We start from the raw sequence: 11,856 nt of genomic DNA, 5'->3' as shown, positions 1-11,856 counted from the left end.
GTTAACTTTTTTAAGTTCATTTTTATGTATTAAATTTTATCACACTTAAATAAATTCTAGACTTATAATAATATTACATATATCCTCAAATTGATCAGTACTATTGCAGTTGTACCAAATATATAGTTGAGACTCTCTCTTATGATTAATTATCAGGAGATAAAGAGGTGTTATACAATAATGTCAACTCAGTATTGTTTATTTTGGTATGTTAACCATCTACATATGTCATATGTTTCCCATTCCTTCATGCCCTGCTTGAGAAGCTCCTTTATTATAGCCTGCTTGAAGTCCAATTTGAGAATCCCGCAGAGCTTTTATTACATAATATGTGACATTTCGTTCATTTTTACTAGCCATTTTTGGACTAATCCAAGTACCTGTGTACTCTGTTTTTTTTGTGTTATACGGCTATAGAGACCGAAAATTACTTGAGGAATATTTATAGCCTCACAGAGATCAGGAGTTTGAAAAGTTTCTTCTTCTCGTACTCCATTGTCTTTAGCGGCTCTCAAAAATGTATTTATGTTTTCCATTAGGAGAAAGGCAGAACCCTTTATTTTTAATTCTTCGTATAGATCCTGGAGATATTTTGTATATTAATTTGTATTCAATAACTCCTGCTGTAAAATTATCTCAAGACAATCCTGGGACAAGGGCTCTTCTATAACAGATTCAATACAATCCAAAAATCTCGATCAGTAGTCAATATCACATCAAAAATATTTAAAAAAAAATAACGAGGTTTTTATTTTAAAATGTACTTTGTTTGATTGAAAATACCAAAATTAACATAATTTTGTAAGCCCAAAAATGACTGATTTGGTATTTTTCTCCTCCAAACAAGAAGCATTAAAACTCACAAAACCTCTTTATTTTAAAAGGGAGAATGGTCGAGGTTGAAAGATTTTCATATACAAAGTTTTAAGTCCTTATTTAACACATAGTAAAATTGACATTAGAGTAATTCCTGTCCAAGTCGATTTGGATACAGAGTGGATACATATTGCCTTCCTTTCATAGCTTCGTGTACCTTATCTAATAAAACACGATAACACCTAAATTCTGCAAATTTTCAGGGTTACTTTGCCACTTTTCCATTTCATTTTTTTTATTTTTTATCATACTGAGAGATCATGTTTTCTTTCAACTCGTATGTTAGCTCTGTACAAAATCGTAACTTGTTTTAAAAATAGACAATACAGACATGTTTGATGATAAATAGATTACCTACAAAGAGAAACAAATTATATTAATTATACATATTCATTGTTAATTTATCATACATAGAAAAACAGATGTGAGAACATCTGAAAATACAAGATACACTTTTGTTTAACAAATATACAATTACTAATAATTACTCCGTACTATTTTTTGGGTCAAATAAACAGACGATCACGCTAACATCCTCAATATTGCTGATAGGTATGTATAAGTGATGTAACGGATGGTGAGTTTGGACTTTTTTCCGATCCAATAAAGAGAAAAAAGTGGGTTAAATACGAACCATTTGTTAATATAGGATAAAAACCAAGTTTTTGAATGATGAACCTTATTATGAACCGTTAATTATCTACAAAAATAGAGAAACATAATAATGGTTTGGGCAAAAAAGTAATTTTGTATATTTTACATATTTCAGTGCCTTAAAAAATGTGTTACACTTATCCAATTTACGATAAGTAAGGTATTTTCTTTTTGATAACTTGTTACCAACAAGAATCCAAAATTCATAATGCCTTATCGTAAAGGCTCTTGTCCTCAGTGGCAAAAAAACAACAACAACTTGGACAACCAATTTTCACAGGCTTCCATTGAACCCAAATTTGTATACTCAAAGCGTTGAAAATAGACACAATCATGTGGCAGTTACTTGCTGCCAGGTCAGAGCTTCCCATTCAATCTCCCAGAGCTTCTGGTGCTTCATCAAATTAGTGTCGGCCTTTTGTTGTCTTGATGAGTGCTTTGTTGTCCCCTATTCACCAATGCTAGCTGCTTTTGTTCGATTGTCCGCATCAAACGGTCGAGTTTTTCTCATTAGAGAGCAGAATTGAGTGGAAGAACAAAAAATCTCTCAAACTACTGTTGTACAAAACGAACCAAAAGTATATCGGTCCCATATACATTGCAAATTTTTTTGGTTGATTTCTACGCGTTTTTCCCTTTACATAATAAAATATGGCGAATATCTTCATATGTGACCTCCTTACTCGAAGCACGACACTTCACCACTGAACCAGCCAAACACAATACTATAAAAAATGCCTTTGTAGTGCACACTCACACTACACTGTGATCTATACTGAATAAGATATACCTAGTAAAAAAAGTGTCGAAATTACTTTTTCCCGAACTTAATAGCTTACTTAATTCACTTACATTTTTTGGCACCCCTCCGGAGATCCCACTCTGGGCAACTGCTGATCTGGCCTCTAACAATAAAGAAGGGACTCCCTTTACCCCTTCCTAATGTCCCTGGCATAACAGAAAATACTTAAAGATATTAGTAGGGATGTAAATATTGGTTAAATTGCAATGAGTGTAAAATTTTCAAAAAAAGTTTATGTTGCTAAGACCAGGGTATGAAAGCTCTTATTGATAGCTCCTCTCTATTTGGAAAGTTCTAACGTATCAGCGAGTGAAATGCACGTTCATTTTTAGTGATCTTTTTAAGCAAATACGTCGTATGTCAAAGTCATCATATTTTTATGACATTCTGTTTGGAGCAGGGTTTTCACTCGCAACAACTTAGATAATATAAATAAATCAAACAAAGACAATCTGTCGGTATGTATGAATATATATCATTTTTTTTAAATAACTTTAGAAGAAGAAATCATATTATTCTACATAAAAAAATAATTAACTTGACGTTAGATGAGGTTTTACAACGAGCATGTGTAGTAGAAGTGCAGTCAGTGAGTGCTCTATAGCTGGATCATTGAGTCTTATATTTTTTTGTCAAGTTATTATTAATATTCTTACACACTTTGTGAGATCATCAAAGTATTGAGTAGCTACATGTGAGTATGCTCTTTTATATTAATAAAACAAAGTTTGTCCGTATGTCGATACCAGGTACTTCCGTTTGTATGAAATAAAATATGGTACCGTTTAATAGATAAATGCTAGTACTAGTAATTTCGTTTGCTGTCTTGGAGTAGAAGACGTCTTTGGGTAAGACGTAGGCAGAAAGTAAAGTATTAAATGATCAGATCAATAGTTTAATCGAAGAAATGGCTCAGAACCGGACATGTAGCCTTATAGAGGAACCAGGTTGGAACCAAATTAGAACCGTCTAAACTTAAAAGATGATAGGTTAAGTACCAGAAACTATTAGAGCAAACATTTGCATCACTAGTACATATGGACAATAAAATTACAATTAAAATAAATAAATATAATTGATATGCCGGTCCAACTCGACGATTTCCATTATTTTATCGACATTTTTGATGATCTGCCTATCAGATCGTAGCTCATATTCGACATCCATAGTACCAGAGCAGAATCGTTGGAACCACCGCTTTGCTCTTGCATTCGATACTGTATTGGTCCCATGAGTAGCTCAGTTTTTGTGGCCGCCTACTCTGCCTTTTCACCTGGGTCGTAGTGATACTGAAGAATATATCAAATTTTCTTCTTTTTTACTTCAATTTTAAAACGTTGTAACACACAACTGACTTTATCAAACACAAAAGTATAAATAGTTTTTTATAAATTTCCGCTTTACCTTTCAGCTTAATTAAGCTTTATTGAAACAATGTATTAATCGTGAGATAAGGCTTCCTAAAGACATATAGCGGAAACGGTCAGAATTTTTAATTTACCTAATATTAAGTATAGAGCCTTAATTACTTCTTGGCTTATCATGTTATATTTAAAAAAAAATATCTAGCTGTTATTATTATATATTCATTATTAAGGAGATAACATGTCAATATTAAGTAACTACAGATGAGTGTGGTCATTGAAAACAAAGAGTATACTAATGTTGTATCAGTATTTATTTCTTAGGTCGACTCCAGTCCAGTAAGATCGATTCTATCTCTAGCTTCAGAAGACTCTAAGTACTAGAACTGATTAAACGAAGGATAAATAAAGTTGAGTAATTTTATGAAGGACCAAACTTTATAACACAACACAACAAAGGACTAATTCCGGAGTTATCATCTATATAAATGATAAAAAAAAAAGTGTGTCTGTTTGTCTACATATAATTACTCCAAGCAATACCAGGTACTACCTCTAGCATTAAATAAAACCCTCTACTTTTGACTTAATATGAACTTGCACTTGACATTTTAATTCATGTCCTGGAGATGAAGACGTCTTAGAATTCGACAGAGGCATAGTTTTTGTAGAAAGTAGGGAAATAAATTTAGGAATTGGGTAGGAACCGGATATCCAGCCTTATCTAAGGACCATATCGGAATCAGAAAAGTGTACACTTACAGAATGATCTCTTCAGAACCAAGAACTGTTAGAAAAAAGAACTGCAACGAACTGGGAAGCGTATGCTTGGGATCCGTTACATCCCTAATATGTATAGAGGCATACTATTTAGTCTTTTGAATCTAAATATTTTATTTTTTTATGCTTCTTTGTACATTGTAAAAACATAAAAATGCATAGAGCATTGCAGATAATGAGGAGATAGTCTGCAAAATATAAACATTTTTCCTATTTAATGACACAGTTTTGAGAGAATCAAACTAAAGAAATATACAAATGACATCCTATAAATATTAAGGATGTAGAGAAACACATTTGAATAATTTATATATGTAAATATGTGAATTAGAAGAACAGTTTTTAACATTTTTTTTTCAAAAATGCATATAAATAATTTTTTCCTATTATTCATTTTTATTATTATTTTCTCTTTATTTCATTACGTTATAAGAAGTGTTATGATCATCCAATTTAAGTCTAATATGTCCCGTTCTATTTGATAACTTGTTACCAATGGGAATTCAATTTCATAATGCACTTCTTGCAGAAGCCCTTCTCCCTATTGGTAAAATACTTGGGCCCCCAAATTTTCACATGCCTCTGTTGAAGCCAAATTTGCACCCTCTAATGCGTTGAGCATAGACAGGAACAGGTGACTTGGAACTAGATCCAAACTGTAATGTGGATGCATAAGAATTTCCCATTCGAGCTCCCATAGCTACTAGCACGTCATCAAAGATGTGTGCAGCCTGGTGTTGTCTTATGATGTGTTGTTCTATCCTATTCACTAATGCTGGCCGTTTCTTTTTGATCGCTAGCTTCAAACAGTGGAGTTGTCCATAGTAAAGGGAAGAATTCAGCGGGAAAATATATAACTTGAACCACTGTTATGTAATACGATCCGAAAGAGTATCGGCTTGATATAACCCGTCAATTTTCTTCGTCGCTTTCGACGCTTTTTTCCTCTCAGGCAGGTAGAATGTAATATATTGAGTATTCCATAGAGACCTCTATACTCAACGCTCGATAGTTCACGACTGAATCGACCGATCGCAATACTGTCAGAAAAACGTTTTTAGTATATACTCACACATTTATAACACCGTATCATATGATCTGATGTGACTAATAACTAACAAGATATACTCAGACCAAATAAAAAGGAGTTGGAAAATAGAAGTTTCTTTTTCTACAACCTAATATAAACAGTTTCTTTATGTAAGTAAACCAAATTATTGGTTATTAATATACTATATATTCTAAATTATTTATCTAACGATCAATTGAATCTAAATAATTCGGGATACGGAAAATTTTTGCTATCATTTTCAATTGCATAGTTTGATAAGTTTCGTGAGTTGAACTAAAATATTCTAGTCACGAAACAAAAAACGTTGGCTCCCAGCTTTCATTCGACTTATAGAACATTAAAAAAAAAAACAAGCAATATAATCTCAATGGAATAAAAAATACCTGAGATTGTTGTTTTAGTCCGCTTTGCCAAGACATTGTTCGACATCGTGTAGATCCTAATGGTTATTAAAGCTACTGTGGGTCATTCCAGAAATTGTTTAGCCATTTACGACATATACTCAACAACTTGATCCCCAAGGACGTAAAAAAGGTATTTAAAAAAACTGGTGTAAGTTACTAAGGGGAATTAAGAGGCTTATTCTTTCATAAAAACATTAAAACACTCTGTAAAGACTGTCGTCAGTCATATATAAATCACTTAAAAAGTGTATGAAATAAAAAAAAGTGTGTATGATAAGTAAAAATTTATAAATTATATATAAATTTATTAATTATATTAAGTGTATATCATTCCCTAACACTACTCAAAAGTAAAGTAAATTCTGCATTTTAAATGTTGTAGCTCATTTTTTAATAATTACATGTATATTTTAAAATTTGTATTTGCATACTGGTCTTTTGAAAATTACAGTTCCATCAAAATTGGGTCGTATCTGCTCACGCATGCAAGTAACAAAAAAACATATTAAATTACTTGTGTTTTCATGTTATACATACTATAAATTTACTGCATATGTTTTCATTTGATATTGTTATCTGACGTATATAGTTTTTAATTTATTCAATCACAAGCATTCACTACAATTGCCATAAACAAAACCTTCAGAATACTTGAAAAAGCATTTGCCTTCATCTCCATCACACCTAACAACACAAAATACAGGTTGTTGCAATTAGGTAAAGAAAATATAATATGTTAATGTTAATCATTACACACTTGGATGGGGGAACAAGTTTTTCCTTAATAAAAAACTTTAAAAATGCTATGGAATTGATAGAAAAAGTAGAAAAATTGATAAAATAATGACCCTGTATATTAATGTAGTTTTTTTCATGTCAATGTTTTTTGAATTTCGATTGCAAATAGTGTGGAAAAGTTGTCATATGGCAAGACAACAACCTCTGCAAAAATTTCATTGTTCTACGACATCAACTTTTGATTGCACTTCTCAATCAAAGTTACAAATAGGGTCATATAGCTTTATATAGTCAATTAAGATTAAAATAAAGAACTTTTCTTTATTTTGGATGGAATATTTTTTTTTAAACACGTTTTTTAATATATAAAATATATTTATAAAGTGTTTTAAAAATAATTTGTGATTTTTTTTTCAAACTTTAATCGAAGTGTGAAATCGTATCACTATTTTATTTTGCATAGTTTTTGCACATGACAACTTATCCTCATTATAAAAAAAGTTGACAAACAAACCGCTCTACTGCAAATATTTGGAAAGAACAATTAAAGTACTTTAAAAAATCTAATTGACATGGACTAAAATATAAATGTTTTTACATTTAAATATGTTGTATCATCAAATTATGCCTACTGAACGCAATATACCTTCTAAATAAGAAATCTAAAGCATGACTCATAAACATATTTGTTTATGTGTATAGTTTATAACTTACAACATTCTATTCATCATCAATACATGTTGGTAAAAGTACAATTATACAGGGATAACTCTTCTCTATGTAAGTAATACATTACAAATTATTTGAAAAAGTACATTAGACTGGTTTGTTTTCGATTACTAGTTTTTCTCTCCTCAACATGGATCATGTTTAAGTTTACACACAAAGAAATACTCACAGCTCGAGTTTTGATTGGAATTTATACATCAGTGAGGTTTCTTTATATTATAATAATCCTATGCAATTGGTTTTATTTTTCAATATTGTCTGTATCTTCAAAGATGTCAAAATGGAAGTCAAAAGAATTCGTATGCTGGAAATGCTAGACCCTAACCTATGTTGCCATTGAATATAATGATCTGCCAGACGACTGTGTATGGTGCTAAAAAACGATTTAAAACCCAAGGAATAATAGCCATAAAGTCTGGGCAAGGTAAAAAATGAACAGTAAGAATAAAAGTAATGATTATTCTTGTCAAAAACAGCTTTGCTAGAAATCCCTTGAGGACAAGTCACAGTATGCCAAAAAGATGACTTTGAGCGAGGTTATGATCCAAAAGATAATAAAGATGACTTGGAAGCAAAGAGGAAGACACATCCCATTAAAACGGTCTCAAAGTAAAAGAGGCTGTTCATAGCAATGCATTGCATGTGTACAAGAACATACACCCCCAGCTCACCCATAATATTAATTAATTGGGTGATTCCATCTAGGCTAAGGTCGAGAGAGCTCCTTACAACAAGTATCACAGTTCTGTTAGATATTTGGAGGCCGAAATCAAGGTTGCATAGGGTGACTTGACAGAAAACTACATCCGTGAGGTTTTTGTGTGACTTTCGGAAAGAGAGTGGAAGGTCACTTCAAGGCTGAAGGAGACATTATTAAATAAAAAATGTCTAATTCAGTAATAATTTACGTTTTGATTTTTTTGGTTCCAATAGTCAATACAATTTTTATTAAACTTTGAGAAACAATCTTCAATCTATACTTAAATATGACGCATGGGGTACACAAATACCTTTTCTGGCGGAGACTTTAAAAAACTAACTAAACAAAGTTAAAAGCTTCTCAGAACATTATGAGCAAGTTTTACAGATATGCACAATGATAACCATCGTTAGTTGCTGGCATATTATACACATCCAAATTTATAAAGACACATTATGTTCCTTTGAATCTACAAGTTTATCCCCAAAATTTTATAGCATGCTACGAAAAGATTAAATCAGATTATATGGAATTATTTGATTATCTTGATCATCCTTTGTTTAGGATTTATTACTATTTGTAATAGAGGCTTAGTGAATTTTATGAACTCTTTTGCATTAAAATCGTTCCTTTGTTGTTGTAGTTTTTTTTAAATTTGTGAACTGAGGTGTAGAAACTATTATTTTATAACTTACAAAACTAATAGATACAAATTTGACTCCAAAAATTTGGATAAATTATGAAATATTTCATAGAAATTTTTATCACACATAAAAGCTTAATATTTTTTTAATAAGAATAATAAATTATTCCACGTAGAAACAAAAAACTCAATGTTTTATATTCAAATTAGTATTTTAGATGTTTAATTGATATTTATTAAATGTGCAAAATGGATAATTGTAAGAAAAATAATCAAAATTTAAATTATATAATCAATCCATTATATATACTGGGCTGTCAAAAAGTTTTGGAATATGACTTTAATTGTGTTTTGAGAAGTTATGGTTAATCTTATTCAAAAATTGTGTTTCCAAAAATAAACAAAAAACAGCTGATTGTTTACCTTTTGAAAGTCTTATTTACCAAGTCACTATGATAAATATTAACGAAAATGCAACAAAAAGGCAAGAAGTGGATAATTTAGTCTGTTCTGGATTTAGCAATCCTGATATTGTAAGGACCTATAATGTCTGCAAAACCACCGTCTGGAGAGCCTGGGTTAAGGACAACAATGGTGAAGACATCAGTGATTGTCAAAGAAGTGGAAGGTCAATCAAATTAAAAACTGAAACGGCACAAAATGTTTTTTTTTCTTGAAAAATCTGAAGATGATGATGAAGGACTTGGCGTAGAAGCAGTCGGTAAACCGTTTCACGGTGTTCAATACTGTAAAAGAAGCTGATAAGAAGTATCTCTAATATATTGAACGAACCTTGCTCAATCAACAACTGCAAAAATTACGATTTGATCTCTTCAGAAATCTTTACATTGACCTGAGGTATCAAGGAAACCAAATTTTGTTCTTTTCAGACGAGAAAACATTTACAGGGAATTGCATATTCAATAGGCAAAATCATTTAGTGCTATGTTTTGGAGAAGTCAACTGCAACAGACAGGAAACCCTCCATGTCCGTCAACCACCTGAAGTCGGCCTTCAATAAAAAGGATACAATTTCATTGCAAGCAATTGGATCTTTTTTATTGAAATTTATAGTCGTGATTTTCATTGAAATTTAGGCCGAATCTCATTTATGATCAAATGGTTTTACCTGAAACTGTATACTGTATTCAAAGACAAAAATCAAACTCATTTATGATCAAATGGTGGGGTATTACCTACCGTCACTGCTTCCCTGTTCATCAAAGACCCTTTAAAAATCAAATTTGTTTATATATTTATAACAATTAAGTAAAAAAAAAAAATTAAATATGATGTTAAAGTATGTGAAGCTTTTGTTGTGGTCAATGATCCTCTTGCAGCTTCACCACAACCGAAAGGTTCAGTTGTTTTTAAATAATAATATATCCAAAACAGGTGAGTAATTTGAATGAACGTGATAAAATGTGGGTATATCAGGATTACTACAACAATTAGTAAAGAACTAATTAAAATTTACATAAGAATTGTAGATCCTTTTTAATAATATTCGAACTACACAGTTGTATATTTTATATCTATCTTATTATTTTCTTGAAAACTTCAAAAACAAAAAACTTATTCCAAAATAATCTTAAACATATAAAATAATTATTATTTCTAAAATCATCTTTCTGAAGATGGATTTTTTATTTCAATATTTTTACATTTATCATAAACATTAAATAATATCAGAATAAATTATTTGTTGCAACAAGAATTGCTATTCTGGCATTTGCTAGTACAGAAGTTGCCATTTTTTTTGCAGAATGACTTCCTTCTCTTTGGGAACTTCATTATTACTTAGGAATGACTCCTTCCATGGCTCAAATTCGCTTCGTCTTTAGGTTTGCTTTAAGACTCCATTTTTTGTGCCTAATTTATAATTTCCTGTCTCTGTTACATACATCACAACTGCAGAGACATTGCAGGGATTTGTTTTTCCACGGTTTTTCCATGCTTGGAACTGGAACTTTGACACAATGTCCCACCTCAGCCTCCTTTAACCGCCGTGAGGAGAGTTGCATCATTCGGTTCGCTTGCTCTTTTTGCTTGTTATTAGCTCATTTTAATTGTTCTTTGCGGTCCTCAGCAGATTGGCAATACAAACACTTTATATTTGTCAAATCATCGCCATTTCCCCCAATGGCAACGCTGCAGGGTGCTGAAGAGTGGCATTTATAGTTGCAAATGAAACACTTTTGTTGTCCGGTTATAAGTTGCTGACAGAACACACATTTATTGTCAATATCTGGCATTCTCTCTATGTCCTTCAGTTTGGGCCTTTGCTTGTCTTCATTTCCACATATCTCCAGCAGCTGTTCTTCTGTGGTTACATTGCACTCATTTAATAAATGTGATCCCTCAAGTCTGACTTGTATTGGATGCCTATACGTATGGAGTTCGCCCAATACCGGAGTGAAAGTAAATTTTAACATATTACACAAACCACAATATTTCAGCCCACTTATTTGCCATTTTGTCACAGTGCCACATGATAACAATGTCCTTGATGTCTCGATTGGCTGTCTCAACGTATCCCTAAGATTTGAGTGACGGGGCTTTCCATACAAAAGTAATAGTATTCCATTGTTTAAACATATATACAGTCCCAGGAATATTACAAAAAAAATGTAGAAAGAGCGAGGTCACTTTGTAGTACATTAACAGTGAATTAAATAAAGAATGCAATTTCTTTGTTTTAAATCATATTATTTTGTTTTAGTTGATTGTTAGAAATATTTTAGAAAATGTGATTTTTAAAGGGGCTTTGATACTCAGGGAAGCAGTGGCGGTGGGTGTTACCACCACTTTATCATCATAAATTTGATGGTCAGAATACAGTATATATTTTAATGAAAATGCACACAAATATCAAATTGCTTGCACTGAAATTGGATCCTCATCAAATCCTTAATGATCAATTGTTTGCAATGAATTATTTATTGGGATGGATTGTATATAATATTGATGCACAAGACAAAAGACGAAGTGGAGAACTTGAGATGTGGAAATTTTGCCGCAAGAGCTAACTCTTTGGACGTAAGGAACACTGTTTTTTTAAGATCAACTTTGAATCCAGAGTTTTTATAAAACC

The 11,856-nt window shown here is 31.6% G+C and overlaps 1 pseudogene; it reads right to left on the bottom strand.

The window, feature by feature from the left end:
* Positions 1-219: 219 nt before the first annotated feature.
* On the bottom strand, positions 220-5,174 carry LOC139907227 (myophilin-like; annotated as a pseudogene).
* Positions 5,175-11,856: the final 6,682 nt, after the last annotated feature.

The sequence above is a fragment of the Lepeophtheirus salmonis genome, chromosome 14, assembly GCF_016086655.4.
Source record: "Lepeophtheirus salmonis chromosome 14, UVic_Lsal_1.4, whole genome shotgun sequence".
NCBI lineage: Eukaryota > Metazoa > Arthropoda > Copepoda > Siphonostomatoida > Caligidae > Lepeophtheirus > Lepeophtheirus salmonis.
Note: the sequence above shows the minus strand (reverse complement) of the source record. Positions and strands in the feature narration are given on the sequence as shown.